Source organism: Miniopterus schreibersii (genome assembly GCF_964146895.1).
Source record: "Miniopterus schreibersii genome assembly, chromosome: 7".
Classification (NCBI taxonomy): domain Eukaryota; kingdom Metazoa; phylum Chordata; class Mammalia; order Chiroptera; family Miniopteridae; genus Miniopterus; species Miniopterus schreibersii.
This window is the reverse complement of record NC_138108.1, coordinates 14009212-14024475: the sequence shown is the minus strand read 5'-3', so window position 1 is coordinate 14024475 and position 15264 is coordinate 14009212. Positions and strand designations below refer to the sequence as shown.

General features: G+C 41.4%; 1 protein-coding gene and 1 pseudogene across 2 annotated transcripts in view; one reads left to right on the top strand and one right to left on the bottom strand.

Annotated features, from left to right (window-relative positions):
* The window catches only part of LOC308559500 (interferon-activable protein 208-like), a 45275-nt gene extending 32963 nt beyond the window's left edge, over window positions 1-12312 (bottom strand). The window contains exon 1 of the mRNA XM_081142294.1: window positions 12177-12312. The gene's annotated coding sequence lies outside the window, so the exon portion shown is untranslated. The remainder of the gene's footprint in view (window positions 1-12176) is intronic.
* LOC308559779 (zinc finger and SCAN domain-containing protein 4-like) lies at window positions 6862-7647 on the top strand (annotated as a pseudogene). The gene has a single exon. The product of its transcript is annotated as a zinc finger and SCAN domain-containing protein 4-like (transcript).
* Window positions 12313-15264: the final 2952 nt, after the last annotated feature.

Below are 15264 nucleotides of genomic sequence, written 5' to 3'. Positions count from 1 at the left end.
GTCACAATCCGACAGCTTTCAGCAGGAGATAGGAAGCAGACAGATAAAAAAGTGGTGGGAAGAGAGGTCAAAGCCCAAGGACATCCACTGAGTCAGCAAACCTTCCTTCTGGCTCAAGGAAGCGCTCCAGCTAGGGCGGTCTAAAGGGGGTGCATATGTGTGAAAATGTTTTAGATTTCTGGTGCCTAAAGCTGGAGTTTTGATGTAACTCAAGTCAGAGAATTCAGATAGAAGCAAAAGGCAGTAATGACCAGTTTACATCTTATATTAATGCCACTTTGAAAATAAAATCTTATATTTGTTACTATTTTAAATCTATCAAAACCTTTCATGGTTTCTGTATCCTTAATTTCCATGTGTCCATGAAACACTCAAACAGGTTGTGAATGTGACAGAAAGTGAGACGAGAGACAGAATGAATATTCTTAGGCTGCGGTGAAGTGGAAACCCAGGCCGGATGCTGTTTGCACTGTGGAGCAGGCGCATTCAGGGACTGAGCCTGGTGGGCAGGGTCAAACCCGAAGTTGAGCCTGAGGCAACTCCTTCTGGAAAATAGTGACCATTTGTTGCCTGTTCACAGACTAATGGCTGACAAACATAACGTTACCTCTTTAATCCTAGAATGAGATTGAGGTACCAAAGTCTGGGAGATACTACGTAACTTGCCACACAGCCAGAATTGGTAAAACTAGAATACGTGTTTAGTTCTGTCTGATCCCAAATCTGTGTTTTCCTGCTATGTACCCTACCCACAGTGAAGTTTCATCATTTTGAAACAGTGTGCATTATCAAATGTCTACTTCATACCAATCAAGTATAAGACAAAAATATATTTTATTTTTAATGTGTCTACCTTTTATATCGCTTACTTCCCTGCTCCCTTCTGCAGAAGTTACAGAGTAAGCAGAAAACATAACTCACTATACTTTGCTATCTTGAACCCGTTCTGCAATTCTCTTAGTGCATCAGTGTAGATGCACTTCCACAGAGTTTGAAGGAGGTGAGCACTATTGGAGAAACCCAGCTGCTGGTGATCTCCCTCCACCACCTTGTGTAGTTACTCGTTTGCTCATGTCTTGCAGTAAATGACAAAGTACTCCCTGTCTGCAGATCCCTGGATATAATATTAAACTGGAACAATTCTATTATAGAGCAAGCTGAAAAATTAGAAACATTGACTATTTTAAAAATCAAAGACTAAAACCTGCGGAGGCTGTGATGGACTCATTCATTAGATTTTATTCAACCGCACGTGTTTCCAGCTGGGACACCCTTTTAGCCCTTTGAATGGAGGCTGCTTTCTACTCTCTCGGCTTTGATCACTTTGGTGTGAGGGTCCATGTGATTTAAACTCAGTGGTCATCTCCCAGCCTTTTCATAAGATTAGTCAGTTTTTCAAATCCATTAAGTAAATGGCACAAAGTTTTGGTTTTAGGCAATTACACATTTTACTCAAAAGACCACGGGGACTAATGGGAGAGGAAAAATTTTCATAACATCCTTATACCCTTTTTGATAAATTTTTTATCAGTGCTTGAAAAACCTTTTGATATGTCACTAGAAATTAGGACAAAGATGTGAGAGGGCTTCTGGTAGTTTTTGTATTCTACTGAAATATACGTGACCAGCAGAGGCACTTGCATCTGTCTTCATGTGTCCCTCCCACCCAACTGTGTGGCCCTTTGCTGGTTAGAGCCACACCTTTTGCCTCCACCCCCAGAACTTCATTTCTTTTGAATAAACGCCCACACCCCAGAATTCGATCTTTTCCCTTTGAGTTGCCAATTCTTAACTGTCCCATCTTCTCAAGAACTAGGTAAGTGACTAATCTGTTAAACTATTCAATGTGTTAAACTAATTGTGTGCATCTGTTAATGAGTGTTAGGGTTTATCAAATGATCCCCCTTCCAGATACAATCGGTTGGTCTACACATAAATGAATGACTCTCCAGCTAGAACAACCAGAAGTTTTTGCTTAGTGTATTTTCAAATCACAACTCCCTTATAACCATTATTCTGCCTGAATATAGATTAGAAGAACCATTTGTAGCCCACAAAAAATATAAATAAGTAAGAAACAATGAAATTATGAATGGGGTTAAAAGATAAAGAACATAAAAGAGCCGATTAACCCCAAATCCAGTCAGCACGTGAGAGCGGCCACTGACCCTAGATACCTAGAGTAGAGCAGATGCTCACAACTTCCTCAGCCTGTGGGAGTGTAATCAGATGATCTAACTTTCAGGGTCAGTTTATCCATTTGTTTGTTCTTTTATTTCTTCATCATTTACTTTTCCTGTGCAACATCTGGTTAAATACATTAGCAGCTCTGTCATTTTTACAGTTGTAAAAGAGGAGACAGTTTGCAACAGAGATAAAACAAAACTAGGGAATGTGAAATAGACATTCTAAGATGCCTTTTCCATGCAGGTGCAAACAATCTTTTATATTTATTTCCCTAAAATTGACATAGAAGAGAAGAAACAATATTTTTAAATGTATTTTTATAAACATGCACCATTTAATTACCAGCTAAATGATAGTCTTATTCCATGAAGAGCTATCACAGGTTTTAGGGTAATAACAATAATCAGTATTAATATTTACTGAGTGATTATTACAGTGCTTAGCATGAATTTTTACATTTTTTCACTTTGAAAAAATTCCATGAGACAGGTTTATTATTTCTTCTCTTCTCAGATGAGAAAACAGACCTAGAAACGCTGGTCTCACCACTGGTATTTATAGTCTGGATTTGAACCCAGGCAGTCTGACTGCAGAGTCTGCAGTCTTTTGTTTTTACCTCTCTTTACTCCAACTATTTATTTGGAAAATGTCAAACCACAGAATTTTGAAAAAAAAGTACAATGATCATTATCTTTTACCTAAATTTACTGAATACCTATTACGTGTGTGTGTTTTGGCAAAATCATTTGAAAGCAAGCTGCAGGCCCGGTGGCCCAGGTGGCCGTCTTCTCCACCGCTCAGGCTTCAGCACTGTGTGCTGGCTACCGGGCTGCCCCTTCCCCAGAGCACAGGGCTGCCTCCTTCAGCCTCGCCTGCCCATGTTCAAAGAGTCCGGGAAGGAAAGAGAAAGGAGCAGGAGGGGCAGGGAGGAGGAGGGAGCCAGCGAGCACTTTGGAAAATGTGTTCTGAAGTTGGGTAATATCTCACAGAGAAAGACAAACGTCAAATCACACAACAATCAAACTGAGTTCTCGATACTTCAAGTCTAACATTATAAAATGAAACGTATAAAATTAAAGAGTACCATGACTTAACTGAGCAAAACCTCTAAAATTAAAAAAAAAAAAAAATGGAGCAAACATACTTAATGCTTTTAATTAAACTTTAAAGAGATTTGGTATAGTTTTTAAAATACAATTTACACAATTTTTCACAAGAGTGAATATTAAGCATTGGACATCTTTATTTTCCAAGTAAAGCCTTTTGGAAGGCTTGCATTTTTTCCAGAGGTAATCTTAGAGGAAAATAAATGTCAGTCTGATATAAAAACTAAGTAGTTTGGGTAACTGTTATGGAGAAAAACACCAACACCTATTACTTTTATTACCAATAAAGTGGAATTTTATTTTTTTCCTTCATCACTGCAAACACCACTGTCTGCTGTGTGCTTTGTAAAGGCAGAAAGTGTCATTTCCCAATGTCCTAATGGTTCTGGGCACCAGCAGAAAGAGGTATATTTAAGACGAGAATTTCTCTCTGTATTCCAGAGTTTTGTCTCACTCAATGAAATAATTAAGCTTTGGGGAATGACTAAAGTGTGAAAGAAAAGAGAAAAATATCACAATTTGGAAATGATTTGTATGTTGGCATAGAAAATAGTTATACTAATAATTATTACTTGGAAAATCCTTGCTTAGTAATTAAACACATATTCTTCAGGTCTGTCAGTCTCTGAAATTAAAAAATAAAATAAAACAAAAACACAGTACACAAAGAGTGTTACTGCAATTTCAAGAGATTTTGATTTCAGGTCTGTATAAGCTATATGAACTAGAAAATTTAAGTGATCTAAATAATTTAACTTTAAAATATGTCTACCTCAGGTCTTTGGTATTCATATAGAATACAGTTGGGCCCTGGATAATTAGCTTAAACCACCTTTTTAATTTGCTTGCATTAAGAATAACTTTGTTCCTACAGTTTTATAGACCTTCAGGGGCCTTTGAAATATGCAGATACCTCAAGGGCTCATGGGCAAAATGCTCAATGGCATAAAACAGACCACTCTTTCCTCTAGATGCTTATAAGATTATATTGTCAGCAAATTGGCATAATACCCCCTCAAGGTGTTAGCTGAGAGATAGGATGTTTTAATTTAGTGTCAGGGAGAGGGACAAAAATTTAGGTTGGTTGTCAGGATAACTTAGAGTCAGAAATGAAGATCCTTGTGCAGGAGAAATCTGTAGAAGACTCACACCCTCTTTCCTGAGGGTCCTGACCTTCTGAGAACCGTGCCCTTATTAGGTCATGGTCATGGTGACTGGCCACAGTAAAACTTGGCCTGAGCATACCCAGAGATAACCCAGAGAATCCCCTACATGCTACGTATATTTCTCCCTTTTCCCAGCATGCAGTGGATGTGCTACCTCCTTGCAATGATCAGGGTCAATTTCCCTCACCAATGTGGGAACTCCCTTGTGACCAGGTGGCAGCCAAAGATTTATGACTCTTACTGTGTCCTCCTGGTGGAAGAATTCCCCCTTCAGAAACCAGAGACTAAAATTGCTCAAGTTGATCTCTGAGAGTGATGGTGAATGAGGTCATTCCTACTTCTACCCTTTGAGTACTGGACCCACATTTTCTAGTTATTGGGAACACAGGACCAATACAATGGCCATTGGTTAAAATTCTACACTGTATCTTAAAGGATGATGTCCCATCCTCATTATATGTCATCTTCAAGCTGGTGCCTCAGCTATGTCTTTAAGAGGTCATTCTGTTCGATCATACCAGTAACTACTGGATGACATGGTATGTAGCATGACCGGTAGATCCCACAGTCATATGCTCACCATTGCACCTCTTTGGCCATGAAGTGGGCCCCTTATTCCAAAGTAATGCTATGCAAGGTACTAAGTCAATGAACCTGGCAGTGGGGCTGGCTGAGGCACTGTGGAAGTAAAGGCAAGCCCATCTCTGGAAGACATATCAATCCTGGTCAGGATAAATGATTGTTCCTTCCAAGATGAAGGTGTTCATCTTAGGATGTATTGTTAATCTTGCCTTAGGAAGGAGGCAAATTCCTAGGCACTCACAAGCTAAGTGGTTTTGATCACCCAAGCACAATACTCCTGAAAGGGTTACAATTGTGAGCTGTTACCAGCAACACCTACAGCAATCAGCTAAAGAGATTTCCAAGCATCTGGGCTTTTAGCTCTCTGAATTATCTCCTGAGGAATAAGGATCATATTCTCAGATGGCCACAGAAGCCAGCCTAGTAAAGTAATTGAGTGAGGCATGCCAAGTGGGAGCTATGGTCAACTCAAGAGCTAACACCTAGTCTAAAAGGGAAGTGCCAGTAAGTTATTGCCAGTGTTGTTGCCAGATTTTCTAATTTCTCATGAGATTATGATAATCCAGATTTATTTTCATGCAAAATCTCTCAATTTTTAAAATGTTGACAATCATTGTTAGTCTTCCTAACAGAAAACAGATACTCAAATTAGGATAAATGGAGCAGGGAGAATGGTGGAGAGTAGATCTGCAAGAGCAAATGGAAGCTATCCAGCATAATGACCAATTCAGATTCTTAAAAAACACTCTGGGTCAGTAGCATGCAAATATTGTATTAGTCTGCTTGAGCTGCCATAACAAAATATCATAGACTGAAAGGCTTAAACAACAGAAATATATTTTCTTATGATTCTGGATGCTGAAAGTCTGAGATAAGGGTGCAAGCACTGTTGGTTTTTGGTGAGGGCTCTCTTTCTGGTTTGTAGTCAGCCACCTTCTCATTGTGTCTCTACAGGGCCTTTCCTTGGTGCATGCAAGTGGAGAGAGAGAGAGAAAGAGAGCTTTCTCATTTCTCTTTTTATAAGGACATTAATCCTATAGGATTAAGGCTCCACCCTTATGACCTCGTTAATCCTAATTTCTTCCTTAGAGGCCCATCTCCACACTGTGGCTTTGGGGCTTCAACATATGAATTAGGGGGAGACAAAATTATTCAGTTCATAATAGGTATCAAATAAAATACTTAGAGAAAACAAAACAAAACAAATGAAACATATCTTCCAACCAGCACTGAACCACCAGTGTTCGTTTGACCTCTGATATGAATAGCAACTAACTGCCTCCATAAAGAGTTGGCCCTAAGTCTGATGCATTTGTGTGTTCCAAGCTGTGAGTCAGTTAGACAGCATTTGGATCACAATAATTGATTTACTGTTTAATTGATTATCCCAAGTTTTCACCTGTAAAAAGAAATAATGAGAAATCTGGGAAAATTACAGAACTGGAAAATATGTTGCTGTGCTTTTCACTTGAGATGAATTATCTGGATCAACAAGTATTGACCTAGTAATTTTCTTGTTCTTTTTTACTTCAAACTGAGCTCTGCATTCAAAAGCAATATGCAGAGGAGCAGAGAACTGAAATCAATGTAGAAATGTAGATAAACCCAGTGCAGACAGTCAGTCACACAGCCGCTTGGCCTTTGGTCCAGGATTACCCAGTTTGAAGTTCAATCTTCTCGAGAAGCTCACAGTCTTTTAAGCATCCACCACTATCAACACAGGATTTTAAGAACTGAATCCCGGAAGCTGAGTCTCTGAGAAATATTGCTAAGAATGGACTTAGGTCTCAGAACCTCATTTTTATTTGAACCGTGCAGGGATGACTGTGGGTCAAAAAATATGGACTTTAAACCCAGCCAAAAACCTACTCTCTGAAAGGCAAGGGGGTAGAGTCTCTAGGTTCCAGAACACTCAGCTCTGCTCATTTCAAAACAGCAATAACTCGTGTGCAAGGCAGTAACTGCAGAGACTCTATAAGTCATTTCAGTAGTAGCTGCAGCCAGGAAAACATAGCAAGGATCAAATTATTTTTCAAATGGTCCTGGAACAGTTTATGATCAATAGGCACTGCAGTGACAGGTCCACATTGAAGGAAAAATGGGAATCAAGTGACAGAAACCTGGAGACATTCATGGAACACCTGAGTGATGATTGCATGGGGCCCCCTGCTTTGGTCCATGTCCACATGCAGGAACAGGGAGCTGTCTTTTCCGAGACTATGCCCTTAAGAGAAGTCATTGTTCATCTAACAAAACAATTGTCAATAGCATCCCCTACAGAGGCAACCCTGAGGACACCATCCTGGGCTCCCCAAGATACTTCTCTACAAACAGGACAAGGAGATTAAGGTAAAGAAAAGGGTGGCAACATTTCTTTGAAAACTGCTGAAGTAAATGACAGCATTACTAGTCAAGGCAATCAAACACCTTCCCTACTCATTACCCAGGGAGAGAACTGTCCTGGGCTTGAAGAGGGAGGTGTTTCTTTGGAGAATCCACTCAGCTCTAGAAGAGCAAGTCTAGACACCTCCAGGTCCCAGGAAGGGTCCCTGAAAGGACCCTCTTATCAAGAGGTCCTCATGGAGGTGGGAGCAGGTCACCCCTGAGCCTGTTCTACCCACCAGAGCTGTGCAGGAAACTCCACACATGGGGGACACCAAGAAAGATTCCACGGAGCCCAAAAGTCATAGCAATGTGAGAAGCGTCCCAAGATCTTTAGGTATTTCTCTCTGTTAAAAGTCCATCAGAGAAGACTCAATAATGAGAGGATATTTAAAAAAAAAAAAAAATTTATCTTTATTGCTGAAAGTATTACAGATGTGCCCTTTTTCCCCCATTGCCCCCCCCCCAGGCCTTCACCACACTATTGTTTGTGTCCATGGGTTATGCATATATGCATGTAAATTCTTTGGTTAATCTCTCCCCACCCACCCCTACCTTCCCTCTGAGATTCGTCAGTCTATTCCATGCTTCTGTGTTCTGGATCTATTTTGTTCATTGGTTTGTTTTGTTTTTTAGATTCCACATATGAGTAAGATCATATGATACTTGTCTTTATCTGACTGGCTTATTTCACTTAGCATAATACATGAGAGCACACTTATTTGTGCTGCATGAGACAAGTCTTCTTCCAAACCTCAGACCTACTCATGCATCAGAAGATTCATGCAGGAGAGTAGTCTCTCAGGTGCAGCATGTGTGCCAAGTCCTTCAGCAATAGAACCAACCGCCTGGCTCATGAGAGAATCGACATGGGAGAGAAGCATTATGTGTGTTCAGTGTGACAAAGACGCTACCTCCAGTCATCCATTTTACCACTGCCACCAGAGGACACACCAGAGAACTGCCTTGAGACGTGTTTCCTCCACACCAGAAGCTTCCTTGATGTAATGTATATAAATATGTCACGATATGTATACTTCCATAGTACTTCTCTATTTAAAACATACTTTATAACTTCCAGATTATATTTTCTATTCATTGTCTCCCCTACTAAAATGTAAGTTTAAGGAGGGCAGGGAATTTCTGTTTTGTTCACCAAAGTATCTCAGGTGCCTAGAAAGTGGCTGACACATTTTAAATGACCAATGAATGCTTGTTGAAAAAAATAAAATAAAAATAAAAACAGTGTAGAACTGAGAATAGAAATCAGGCATAATGTCACCATCAGCATCAGGGTAAGTTAGGATGTCTCAGCTGATGTATTTAATATTGTTTTCAATCAGAAACCAAAAGCTAAGACGTTGTCCTCCAGCATCCAAAAGGAGTTGCTCTGCATCTATAATGTTAAAGTGTAGTCCACAGACAACTGGGAACCATCCGAGAACTTGTTAGAAACACAGAATCTGGCCCTACTGCCAACTCACTAAACAAAAAACCCTGGGGATGGGTCTCAGGCATCTGTTTTACTAAGCGCTCTAGCTGATTCTGGTACACAGAGCAGTTTGAGTGTCACTGCTCTAGATCAACAAGTTGATGGAAAGAGGTAAACCCAGGAGTAAGAAACTAACATTTCACTGAGCTTCTACAATGTTTCATGCGTCTTATGAGGAGGCTCAGTGGTGGCATCGGGACATGAACACAAGGCTATCCCACTCCAAAGACCATGTGCTCATTCTATTTAATCAAATGTCCCCTTAAAATAAGTATTGACTATTTCTATTGGGCCAAGTGCTTCACATGGTATCTTATTTAATCTTTACAGGGAGGGTTTCCTGAGAGGAAGGCTATAGTATTCCCATTCTACAGATCAAGAAAATCAAGCTTATAGAAATTAAGTCATTTTGACACTGTGGTCTAGCCTGTAAGTGGCAGAGATGAGACTTGCATTCAATTCAGATTGCCACAAAGCCCACACCTTGCCTCCCTACACCAAGCTGTTTTCCTTCATTTGTTAAATTCTCTACATCTGGTTGCCATTGCCTACCTACTGCTCCTCCGTTTTCCGTGTTAGAGAATCAAGTCTTTCTCAACTGGTGTACCTCTTCTGAACTGCAGAACAAAGGACATGATTTGTGTGACTATCCTCTCCTCCCAACATGGTCCTTAACTTGTGCCAGGCTAGATGCATGGGTGAGAGTAGGGAGCGGGAGGTGCCAATTCCTTACACACAATGGAAGCCTTGGGCATTAGGACTCAATTCTCTCACAGAACCCCTGGAGAAAGCCTAGAAGACATATGGAAAACCATTCTTATTAACCCATCTGGCAATTCACTTTACTCTCCCTTTTCCAAGTTCCTCTTTGAATATTTTCCTTCAGCCAAAAATTTGCCGAGAGGAAGCATGGTATAATTGAGAAAACACTGAGCCGGGGTCAGGAGTTTCAGACCCAACACCTCTGCTAGGTACATGTGCCTCACTTGATAGTTTACTTCTATTCCCCGGCTTCTGTCTCTTCACAGGAAATATCTGGATTGATGAATATTGAGGATTCTGTCCAGCTCCAGCTCTCTGATTATGAGAAGAAGCTAAGCACTACTGTCAAATCACCCCTCATTCCAGCAAGAGAAAAAAGAAGGGAAAATACATGTCTCATTATTGTTTTGTGTGTGTATGTATATCTTTATATGTAATTACCTGAGGCCCTTTAAATATTACTGCATACGGTTTCCTCCTTGATAGTGGAGAGGTTTAAAAAAAATGCCACCCCCAAAATATGGCACCTTGGCATATTGAGTATTTTAAGCTGAAGGAGTTTAAGAAAATGACAGGAGCAAGAAGGTGACTTTGACCTCCTTCCCTCTTTACCCTTCTTCCCTGAAACAGGTTATAAAACCCTCATGTGAGAGGTGACCCCCCTGTACGGAGAGGAAAGGAGGATCCTTACCTCTGAAGACAAAGGCGTGCCAAGAAGAATTCTAACAAATAGGCCTTGCTAAGTTCCCCAGCTTACTACACTAACCTCATACTCCTTAACTGGTCCTGTTCCTCTGCAACTGGCCACTTGTCATCAAACTTAGCATAAAAATACACCAGTTGAACTGTTTCTTCCTAATTTCCTTAGGAAGTCTCCCACGTCACATAAAACTTATATTTGATAAATTTGTATGTTTTTCTCTGTTACTAAATCTATCTTTGTCAGTTTAATTTTCAAAGCTGGCCAGCAGCCTTAAGAGGGTTGAGGAAGACGTTTTCCTTTCCTGCATTAGTCACAATTATTTCCTTGGAAATGTTTTTGTAAAGACCTTTCTTTGTTCATGAAATAGCCTCATTTAGAATTCAAGTTAAGATTAAAGGTGAGCGTTATGGTTAGCCTCATGGTTCTGAAGAAGTCTTTAGGATGTCCTGAATCTAACCTGTTTATGGTACGTCATTTGGTTAAGTTTGGTACAATTTCACCCATTGCACTCTGCAATATTTTGCAATGTGCGTCTCCTGTAAACACATTAACTCATGGAAAGCTGGGTAGAAAGTCTCTTCCAGGGAAAAAGTTAGTGCCACAATGACTATCCCTGCAAAATAATAATTTTAGAGGTTATGGTGGAATGTTCCTTAGTAGGAGATTATATTTTGGAAGAGTAGAGTCCACTTTTATTCTCGTCTTGAACAATATACATGATATGAAGCACTTCATATCTCATCTAAAGCCTTAAATTAGCTGTTTTTGGTTGAGTTTTAAAGAGCATTTCTTCCAGAAAGAGAAAAGTAAAAAGTATTGCCTTTTATAATCATCCACCTTCTATAAGTCTTGTATCCACCAAATAAAAAGAATTTTTTATAAAGGAAATCTAAAATATGCTAATTAAGCAAACCTAGACAAACGCTGCATACTTTTGTAGAAAATTAGATTAGTCAAAATAGACTTAGAGAATGTTCCAAATCTCTATCAACTGGGTTGTTTGCAGATTCATCAAAAAGGTATTTAAATGACCAAAGGGAAGGGGCAGGGCAGAATCTCCTCATGCTTAACTGCTTGCAGCTGCTGTCTTAGCATCCAGCCTGTAAAGATTTACAAACAGTGCATTCTTTGTTTCATGCTGAGGTCCTGCAGCATACAGAAGAGAGGATGAGATTCTGCGTGGTTACTTTCAGCTTAGGACAACTGGGGACAAGCTAATAATTTACAGAAAACACAGAGTGGGAAAGCAGCACTCCAAGAAAGAATCGGTATCAGGAATTAAACGGAGAAGAAACAAGATGGCGGTAACAGCTGCCCCCGCCGCCTCCTGAGACCACATCAAAATGACAACTAAAACACAGAACCACCATCACTCAGAGCCCCCCGAAATCTGGCTGCACAGAAGCCCCACAACCAGGAAGCTGAAGAAGCACCAAGACCGGGAGGAGGGGCGGAGACGCGGGCGGATCAGGGCTGGATCAGGAGACTCTGCCCCGGGCCCACACCCGGTGCCATGGGGTAAACCCGGGAGGGAATCTCAGCGGCGGAGGTTCCCAGAGGAGGGAGGGGTCCCAGCCCCACAGCAGGCCCCCAGCCCAGGGCTCCAGGGCCAGGAAGAGACGTCCCCACAACTCCCGGCTGTGAAACCAGCGGGGACTGTCCTGAGGGTCACGGAGGCTGCGGGAGCCCCAGCAGCTCCTCTAAAGGGCCCGGCACGGACTCACTCGGACGCTCCCTCTGAGCCCAGCGCCAGGCAGCAGCCGGAAAGGACCCGGGACACTCGGGGAGGGACTAACCTGCCTGAGATCCGGGCGAGAGGTGGAGGGGCAGCTTCCTCCCAGGCAGAAGGGCTGGCAGAGGCCACGGTTCCTGTGGCGAGTCCTCCCCGCACACAGCCAGCAGGCAGGCGCCATATTTGAATCGCCAGCACCTGACTCACACCTTTGGCCCCGCCCCCTGATTCCTGGAGGCCCCGCCCCTCCCCACCTGCAGCTCGTCCAGGCCATTTCCAGGGGCTTTTCTGTGCAAGTGGCCTCTTGAGCCTTATGCTTAGGACTTTCCTAAAATCTCTCAAACAAGCAGCAGCGGGCCCCATACGGCTTGATAAGTGGCCCCGGGCCTGGCTCTAGTGGCACCTGCACTGGCTCATAGCTGGGCCTCTCCTGGGCACCTCCAAGCCCAGCACAAGTAGCAGCCAACTACGGTTTGCTGTGTAGCTCATGCTGGGTGTCCCTGGGCAGGGCACTGACACAGGCTGACTTTGTACCTCCCGGGAGGCCCCAGAGAACAGTGCACCTGGTGGTCAGACTCGATCATGCTGGATTACAACCCTTCCACATCCACAAGTGACACTCAAGGGGCACACTTGGTGAACACCAAAGCTCCACTGAAGTAAATCCTGCTCCATAGAGGCGTCTCCAGCACAGCAGCTCTTTGGTTGTAGTCGCAGCCGATTCACCCGGGGGTCAGTTCCTCCCAGTGACACCAACAACAACCAAGGCTCAACTACAATAGGTCAGAACATACGGCCCATACAGGGGAGCACCTGGAAGGCCCAGCTCAGGTGACTGGGGAGGCGGAGCCACTGGACCCTACAGGACACCTACTACACAGAGTCACTCTACAAATTCCAGGAGACATAGCAGCTCTACCTAATACATAGAAACAAACACCAGGAAGCAGCCAAAATGTGGAGGCAAAGAAACATGTCACAAAGGAAAGAACAGAAGACATCTCTAGAAGAGAAACTAAATGTAATAGATCCAAGCAAGCTAACAGATACAGAGTTCAGAATTTTATTTATAAGGACGTTTATGCATATTATTAGGGAAATAACTGAGAAAATTGATAACATAATAAAGTACCAATTTGAAATGAAGGCTACATGAACTGAAATGAAGAATAATTTACAGGGAATCAACAGTAGAGTAGAGGACATTGTGAATCAAATCAGCAATTTGGAACATGAGGGAAAAAAAAATACCCAACCAGAAGAGCAAAAAGAAAAAAGAATCCACAAATATGAAGATAGTATAAGGAGCCTCTGGGACAACTTCAAGAGGCCCAACATTTGTATTTTTGGGGTGCCATAAGGGGAAGAAAGAGACCAAGAAATTGAAAACCTATTTGAAAAAATAATTACAGAAAACTTCCCCTACCTGGGGAAAGAAATAGACTTACAAGTCCAGGAAGCACAGGGGGTCCCAAACAAGAGAAACCCAAAGAGGCCCACAGCAAAACACATCATAATTAAAATGCCAAAGGTTAAAGACAGCAAGAGAAAAGCAATTAGTTACCTACAAGGGAGCACCCATAGGACTGTCAGCTGATTTCTCAACAGAAACCTTGTAGGCCAGAAGGGAGTGGCAAGAAATATTCAAAGTGATGAAAACAAGAATCTCCAACCAAGATTGCTCTCCCCAACAAAGCTATCATTTAGAATAGAAGGTCCGATAAAGAGCTTCACAGATAAGAAAAAGCTAAAGGAGTTCATCACCACCAAACCAGCACTATAAGAAAAGTTGAAGGGTCTTCTTTAAGAAGAAGCTAATGAACAAAAAATCTGGTGAACTAAATAGATCCAGAGACATTGAGGCATGCAACAGACAATCATATGTCAGAAGAAAGAGGGAATGGGGGTGGAGGGTGGGAAGAGATTAACCAAAGAAGTTATATGCATATATGCATAACCCATGGACACAGTCAATAATGGGGTAAAGGCCTGGGGAGGGCGTGGGAGCGAAGTGGAGGGGGTCGATTGGGAGGGGAAATGGGACACCTGTAATATTCTCAACAATAAAGATAAAGGGGGAAAAAAAAGGAATTAAATGGAGTGATCTCTTATAACCATCCCCAAGGTAATCAGCTCTACTTTTACATACTAATAAATACTTCTGCTAAAGCATTTCATCTGCACATGTCAGGTCAATAAAAGTGTACTCCTTTTGCCAAAGTTGCAAATATACAGATTTGCCAAAATTGTATAAAGCTCTCCCAAATAAAATCAGCAGTGTTCCTTCTCTTTCTAAGAATTGGAAGCCAACAGCTTTCAGACATGATTAACTAACTGTGAGAGTTAGACTATACAGACATGCATACTAAGCATATGTATGTCATAGGTATACAGAGAGTTCTATTGTGGTTAAGGAAAATTAACAACAATGTTTATCCTGCATGTTGACAATTAAGCTTAATCATAATTGGGCTAAATTATAGACATAAATAATTATGTTTTAACTTTAATTGCCATTTTTAGATTTTAATATTCTACATATAGTCTATTGTATAATGTTGGTACCCATTCATTCATTCATTCATTCATTAAATATTTATTGAGTTCTTACCATGTGCCATGCACCATGCTAGGCATTGAGAATAAGTATTAGGACACAAGAAATCCCAGCTCACTGCATTTTAGGGTGGAGACAAACAGTAAACAAACACACAATTAAGTAAAAGTAGTGATTTTTAAACAGGAACTCAAAGGATGAGAGAGAGTCAACCATTCAATGAATTTAGGAAAGAACCTTCCAGGTAACCAGAGGTGACAGAGGCTGGTGTGACTGGAGTTAGGTCAGGCAGAGGGGTGCTGTAGAGGAGGTAGTAGGAGCAGAGTCATGGGGAATTTTGTAAGATATGGGGAAAAATTTGGATTTTACTCTAATACAATAGAAAGCCATTGAAAAGTTTTTAATCAGTAGAGTAGCATGAGATAATCTCTCATTAGCAGTGATGGTCTGGCTGTTATGTGGAGAATGGATTTGAGGGATATTTCAGTTGAAGAAGTAAAGATACAGATTAGGTGAATATTTCAGTAATCCAGGAGGGAAATGTTGAATAAAAATATATTTCATAGGTAGGACCATCTATATCTGTTCAGGATGA